Genomic DNA, 7,490 nt, shown 5'->3' on the forward strand with positions numbered 1-7,490 from the left:
CCCTCTGGCTCACCAGTCTGCCTGCTCCCGTCGAGCACCGTCTCAGCCTTTGTCTTTGTAACATATCATCTATCTACCGCAGCCTCTCGCAATGCACCATTCTTCCAGTCAATCTCTATCCCACCACACCCAATTTGTTGCTCTCACACGCTGTCCCTCGCTCCCCCAGCTCGTTTTCTTTGTCTACCACGTCGTTTTCTCCGTGTCTTTCCGGGTCTGTTTTGTGCCCATTTCTCTCCCACGTCTGTCCCACTCTAACCCTCTGTACGTCTACTCACTTCTGTCTATCCACAGCTGTCTCCCCATCTCTCATTCACTCTGTCACCGCCAAATGTTTATCTCTCTTTACCTCGCCGATCTGCCTATCTGACTCCGCCTTCTGGTTCTCTCCCTCTTTCTCCCCACGTCTATCTCCCACCTGTCTCTTCATCACTCTCACTCTGTTTGACCCATCGATTACCCCGCCGTCTGCCTCTGTCTCCATATCTCTCTCTGTCGACCTCTTTCCCTGTCTCCAAGGTTTAAAAAAAAATTAAATCAGAAATGTGGGCGTCGCTACCAAGGCCTTCCTTCCTTTATTGCCCTTCTGAAACTGCCCCGGAGAAGGTGGTGTTGAGCCTACTATTTGTAACCGCTGCAGTCCGTGTGATGAAGAGACTCCCGCAGTGCCGACTTTGTCGCTGCAGTTTGATTCAACTGAGTGTTTCGCTGGGCCATTGTCCAGGGCATTGAAGTGTCAACCACATTGCTCTGCGTCTGGAATCACGTATAGCCCAGACCAGGAAAGGACGGCATATTTCATCCCCAAAAGAACATTAGTGAACAAGATGGATTATTACGACAATCCAGTACTATCATGGTCATTTCTGATACTAGCTCTTCAAATCAAGATTCATGTAATTAACTCAATTTAAATTCTTCAGCTGCCGTGGCAGGATTTGAACTTACCTCTCGGCGATCTTCAGACATGGCCTCTGGATAAGTAGTTCAGTAACATTCCCACTCTGCTACCGTATGGTTTCTCTCTCTCTCTCTCTCAGTGTTTTCTCGGTCTGTCGCCTCCTTCTTTCTCCCCCACCTGCCTCTCTCTGTCTTGCCATGTGTCTTTTTCCACCGCCTGTCTCCATCATTCTATCTCTCTCCCCGCCCACCTACCCGTGTCTGTCTCTCGCTCTGATCCGCCGTATGTCTCTCTCTTTCTGCCTCCTCGTATGTCTTTCTGGTCATGTATCTCCTGTATGCCTCTCTCTCTCTCTATGTCTCCTCATCTGACTGCCGTTGCTGTCTGCCCCATCTGTATCTCTCGCCGTTTTGCCCTGGTTGCCTCGATTGTTTCACCAAACTCTCTATTTATCTGTCTCTTACACGTCTGTCTCACCCGCTCTCTCTCACTCTCACTGCCTCACCCCACCTTCTGTCTCTCTCTCTTTAACTCTAGCTGAGCCCAGTGTGTTATCTTTCTGAATAACCCCCGTCTGCCTCCCCTGTCTGTCAATTACTGTCCCCTTCCACCATGCAAACCCGTCTGCCCCTGTCTATCGCTCTCTATTTGCCTTCTGTCAGTCTTCCCTTTCTGCCTCCCCTGTCTGTCCCCCTTACATTATTCTCCGCCGCCTGCCTCCTCCCTTCTGCCTTCCACGTCTATTTCTCTCTTTGTCACCCATCATATCTCCCACCCACCCAGTTTTTCTCCATCCGTTTCTCACCCTGTCGGTCGGTCTTGCCGCCCACTCACCTCAGTATTGTCGCTCTCTATATCCCCCACCATAATAAACTCACCCTGTCTCCCCTCCCCCTAGGTTGTCACTCTCTCTCTCTCTCTTTCAAAATCTGTCTGCCTCGCTTTCTGTCTCTCCGGACGGTCTCCTCTCCATGAAAACCACCTGTCTGTCTCTCTCTTTCTGTGACATGCATATAACGGTGTCCCCCTGCCTTTTTATCTCTCTGTCACCTTTACCAGGCGTAAGATTTTCAAGGCGATCTTCTAGGCAAGAGTTGGGAAAATAGCGCAAATCTCCGACCGCAATAACCCTTCTCTCAGGAATGCGTTGGATCTGTCAAAAGCCATTTTGACTGTCCCAGTGCCGGCTTTCAGCGCACGCACACTTGAGAGGCCTCGACGGGTGTGTGCTGACATCATACGTGCCCTTAAAGACCGCAATTGTTGGAAGTTTGGCAGGCTCTCTGTTGCCATGTATTTCCCTTAGTCTGAAACAAACGTGACAAGTTATCAATGGCGATTGCAATAATTATTAATCTTTCACAGAATGTTTTGAAATTAATTGAATAAGCTTCATTTTAATTTAATAAATCCCGGAATGAGCATCGAACCTGTACCGACGAGGAGAGAGCGCTGCATCCTAACCACTAGGTGGCGGTCACAGGGGTGAGTAAACGTTGATGTCAAGAACTCGTGAACCAGTTAGGCGGCCTCTGTGAGAATGTTTAAAGGGAGAATGTTCAAAGTAAACTAGTCGCAACAGCAATGAACCGCAATAAAAAAAACAGCCAAAACCTGTGTTTTTCCCCGGCAAACATGGCGGAAATTAAACGGCGGAAGTGAACCGTTTTGAAGATTGAATGTCATTTGGGACTGGCTCGTTTTATTAATTGTAAAACATATGATTTATCTTAAAGACTTGGATATTTCATTGCAGTCCTCTGCTGTTGCGACTTTACCAGAACAACAACAACAATTTAGCTACCAGATTAATGCGTGGTATCCGGATTGGTTTCAATACCCACAAACTGGCGCTTGGGATTACAATATCGGACCGTATCCGGATTGCATTGTTGACGCTCCATGTCAATGACATTTAATGACAACCCCGTCATCAGAAATCTTTCCAGAGATGCTGCCTGACTGGCTGAGTATATCCAACATTTTCTGATTTCATTTCAGATTTACAGGATTCGCAGTGCATTGCTTTTGAAACTAAAAAGTAACATAAGTTGACGTCATTGGGATTCGAAAGTCAGTACCATTCTGCAACGGCAAATGTGAGTCATGCGTTGTGTATATCCTCCCTTCTGCCAGATAAAGAACATCACTGAATGGGTGCAGAACATTTTGAGGGGCGAATGGGAGCTGCTTAAGTCGTGATCTATGTGCTAACCACTGACATAAGGAAAGAAGGGGAAGAGTTTCTTCAGTCAGAGTTTCAGGTGCAATTGAGGAAATTAATGAGCAGGACCACAAAGGTATTCTATGGATTATTCCCAGTGCCTCGCGCTATTGAGGTTGGAAAAAGCAACGTATGTCTGGATAAAAGGTGCACGAGGTTGGGCTACAGAATCCGAACATTTGGACTAGTTCTGGCGCAGGAAAGACCTGTTGCAGTAGGTCGAGTTGTACATCAATCGAGTTAAGACCAATGTCCACGCGGGAAGTTTAACAACTGGGGCGGGTGTGGGGCTGAACTAATTTGGCAGTGGATTTGTGTACCAGGATGAAACATCTGTAGATGTTGTAATTATGCATTATAAACAATTCCAAACGATTATTAAATATCAACTATAGCAGTGAACGTGGCCTCAGACAGCGCATTTCGGCCCTACCTTGGGAAACGATATACCACGGCTCGGCAAAACCTTCCCTTACACCGAGCACAAGCACAGGAAACAAAGGCACAGCAGACCTTGCTGAGGACCGTAGAGAGTAAAATGTTCTTCGATCAGTGATAGCTCTAAATATATTTTGGTGTCTCTGTGTTAAGTTGCAATTTGTTCTGTGGGTTATAAATATATTTTGTATATCTGTTTTAGTGTTTATGTATTTGAATGCAACATAGTTATTTATAATAGTATTGTGGAGCATCTGTGTTTGTTATAAATGTATTTTCTGTGTACATCTTTGCATCTTGTAAACACCTCGCAAATAAACGTAAATACAATTATAGCACCGAGATACTTAGAGATAAATTCATAATAACACATATATGAACACAAATAATTTGATTATCAATGTTCCACACAATTTAATTTACAACTCACAGATAGATGCACAAATATATATTATAAATTTCCAGCATGGACACCGAAATTCATTAAAATAACAATACATTACACAAAAAATAAAACACGTCTACGGCGAGAATCTATGGAGTCTCAATAACTGAAGGCTTCTGGCAGAGAGCCGGCAGAGACACGATGGGTTGAAAAGCTTCCTTCTGTGTTGAATGATTCGATAATTCTTTGTCTTCTTCCTTGTAAGACAGGTAGGACAGGCAGCTGTATGATGGGAGCACAAAGACCACAGAACATGCAGCTCTAGTGGCGCAATTGGTTAGCGCGCGGTACTTATATGACAGTACAGGCTTGGGAAATGCCGAGGTTGTGAGTTCGAGCCTCACCTGGAGCAGCCGAGGCTTTTGCATGTGATGTTTTTACTTTTCAGAGTCTGAGGCCGTTTTCTATTTATCCATTTCTCTTGTCTATTCCGCCATGTACCACGGTGCTTTCTGTCTCTCTCGTTGCAGTTATCTCAATGTGAATCTGTGGATTATATCTGAATGAATACCCGTGCCTTTTGCCCACATGAAATAAATGAGGTGATCAAACAATTCTTCATCTGGCGCTAGGGAGCGAATGAACCAACATTTATAAGAAGATATAGTTTATTGTAAATATAACATTCCCTCTTGAGTGATAGAGGTTCAATTCTGTACAAAACGAAACTATGATCACAACGGTTTCCAATAGCCGCCTTTTAATGTATTGTCGCAAGCGCTACCATTGTAGCTCAAGGAGTTTCACAATTAATAAACAAAGAAATCAATCAATGAAACGGTAGAGATGGTTCTGAGAATGTGGAATGCCCTCGGCCAGAACAACATTTAAAACAAGGTTTAAAAACTGGCAGCTTGCAGGAGGAAGGGAAGAAAGGAAAGAGAGCCACAGAAAAGCCACGGGAGTTTCGGAAGCTAAGGGCGTTTGTCTCTGACCACAGCATAGTTGCGTACGGCACGGATATTGTTGCTGTTAAATATGAATAAAATGCAACGTTTGTTTGCAGCTGTTTCCGTTTCTGTCCCTTTTACCTAATTCTTAATTCCATTTGCCTGCGATGATTCCATAAATCTTCGTATCCTTGCCGAACAAAAATCGATCAATGTGAAACTTGAAAATGTCAATTGACCCCAACGTCGATAGATCTTTAGGGGAGGAATTATAAGACAGGTGCGATAGGCAGCTGTATGATGGGAGCACAAAAACCACACAGCATTCGCATCCAACTCCAGCGATGGAATCGGATAGCGCGCAGTACTTATATGACAGTGTAAGCACGCAGGAAGGCCGAGGTTGTGAGCTCGCGCCTCCCCTAATACAGCTGATGGCTTTGCTTGTGACATTTCGTCAGTAATCGAAGGTGCAATTGATGTATCCCCAAACCTTACCGATATATTCACTGTTTTATTCCAGCACAAAATATTGCAACGGAGGATGAAAATTGTACATATTTGTGGGATGGAGTGGAGGCGTTTTGACATTTAATCAATAACTCTGATGTAAATAATAATGTGCCGGAAATACACTCGATTTCAAAGAGAAGATATGTAAACACCTTGTTTATCTCGACATAATTCCTACACCACATTCAAAAGAAACAAGTATTTCCTGAACATTTCGCTAAAAATGATGTGCTCCGTGTTGCAATGGCTCGTGCATTGGACTTCTCGCTGATTCTGATCTATAGGAACATTCAAACTTATCGATTCGAGTCCCATCAAAGTCCAAATGTAAATTAATAGAATGTTTACTGCACAGCAGGAGGCCATTCGTCCCATCGAGGGTGTGCTAGCTCTCAGCTAGTCCCACTCCCCCGTCCTTTCCCCATAGCCCTGCAGGACAGGGTTGGCTGGTTCCGAGGCTGGAAAGTAATTTTTTGCAGCAAACCGCAACTGTCTGCGATAGCCGGTAGGTTTAATGTTTTGGGCCTGAAATCCACTCAGGTTTACCTGTTCGCCGCTACACTGTTTAAAGCTCCGTTCAGTGCTTGAATAACAAAGAGCTGTAGCTGCCGGGCTGCATTTCCCTCTCTCAGAGTCTGAGAGATCCGCCAGGGCGGGAGGCACCTTTAAACTGTCGCCCAATTATCCTTTACGCTTTTACAACATTTCAAGAGAACAAAAGAATTTCCCCTCAAACTGCAATGATCTTTTCTGTTATTGTCTTCGCATGCTTCTTTCTATCTCTCCCTATCTCTGCCTCTTGTATTTCTCTGGTTTTCGCTGATTGACTTCTCAGATTTAAATGGACTGCCTGAGCTGATCTAACCAGCAACAAGGACAGCAATGGATAACGAAAGACGTAGACTATTGGACAGGAATGGTATAAATTAGGGGCAAATATCTTCACAGATATGTCCTTTCGCGCTCGCAGTGAAATAAAGCAGCACCGAATATGGTTGTCTTAAGGTAGAGTGTGCCTTAAGTGGATGCCGACACAGACGGCAATATAAAGCTATAAATGCTTCAAAATCTTATTTGATAATACAGGTCACATATTCAAAACTAGGTTTGTAAAGACATTCCAATATTGTTGTATTGGAATATTCAGCAATGCTCGCACGGCAGTTGGATGCCAGTTGGAAAGCTGGCTGAAAGAACACGCAGGACAGTGACTTTCTGCTGAGCAGACCATGAGCCTCCTTCTTGAAAATAGTTCTTCAGTCCCGCTAAGAGGGGATTAAGCATCATGGGAGTTGAATGGGGCTGTGCCCACGTGTATAGCAGGACGTGTAAGGGGATTTTTCCCTTCCTTATCAAACAGAAATGACTCAGTTGCAGAATTTGCTCGCACCACTCGAAATTCGGCCCAAGGATGAGCCGAGCCGATCACGTGGAATTAATGCAATTCCTCCAGTCAGTAAATTCATTTGGCATATCAAGAAAAATGTATGAAATGACCATGACTTAGTCAGTGAGCGCGCAGCATAATGGATAAGGTGTTTATTTAAGGTATGTACCATAATGGTACCAGGAAATTAAAGTTTTGATAAGATTTGGATTCAAAGCCTAATTTATGTAATATTCAGTCAAATGCTTGGAAGGTTTATCAGCAACAAACGCTTAACAATGTAAATAGACACAATCGATTTGCAGTCCATCGCCTTAACCTCTCGTCTGCCATCTAGCACAACTCAGCTATTCCATTTCAGGCTTTTTGTATCCATACAGAAATACGCTGCAACAAGTCCCTGTCACGACGTGTCCTGCCCGTGCACCCAGATCGATAATGTTGAAAATGTACAATCAGCTTCTGTAAGCAAACGGCCTTCAGTTACTACAGGATGCCTGTGAACTGTCTCCTCAAAAGATGAGGTGCGGGCCCCTTTTAATTGGACCAGACACCCTGGCCAAACCGGTTTCAAAACCGACCAATATAGAAGTCTCCACAGTTAAATCACATTAGGAGTACTGTGTGCAATTCTCATCGCTATATTATAAAATAAACCAGCGAGGCACTGGATAGGGTGCAGAGAAGATGGT

The 7,490-nt window shown here is 44.4% G+C and overlaps 1 non-coding gene across 1 annotated transcript; it reads left to right on the top strand.

Annotated features, from left to right (window-relative positions):
* Nucleotides 1-4,266: 4,266 nt before the first annotated feature.
* On the top strand, nt 4,267-4,360 carry trnai-uau (transfer RNA isoleucine (anticodon UAU)). Its single transcript has 2 exons — nt 4,267-4,304; nt 4,325-4,360. It is a non-coding gene; the product is annotated as a tRNA-Ile (tRNA).
* The last annotated feature ends 3,130 nt before the right edge of the window (nt 4,361-7,490 follow it).

The sequence above is a fragment of the Pristiophorus japonicus genome, unplaced genomic scaffold (assembly GCF_044704955.1).
Source record: "Pristiophorus japonicus isolate sPriJap1 unplaced genomic scaffold, sPriJap1.hap1 HAP1_SCAFFOLD_47, whole genome shotgun sequence".
Lineage (NCBI taxonomy): Eukaryota > Metazoa > Chordata > Chondrichthyes > Pristiophoridae > Pristiophorus > Pristiophorus japonicus.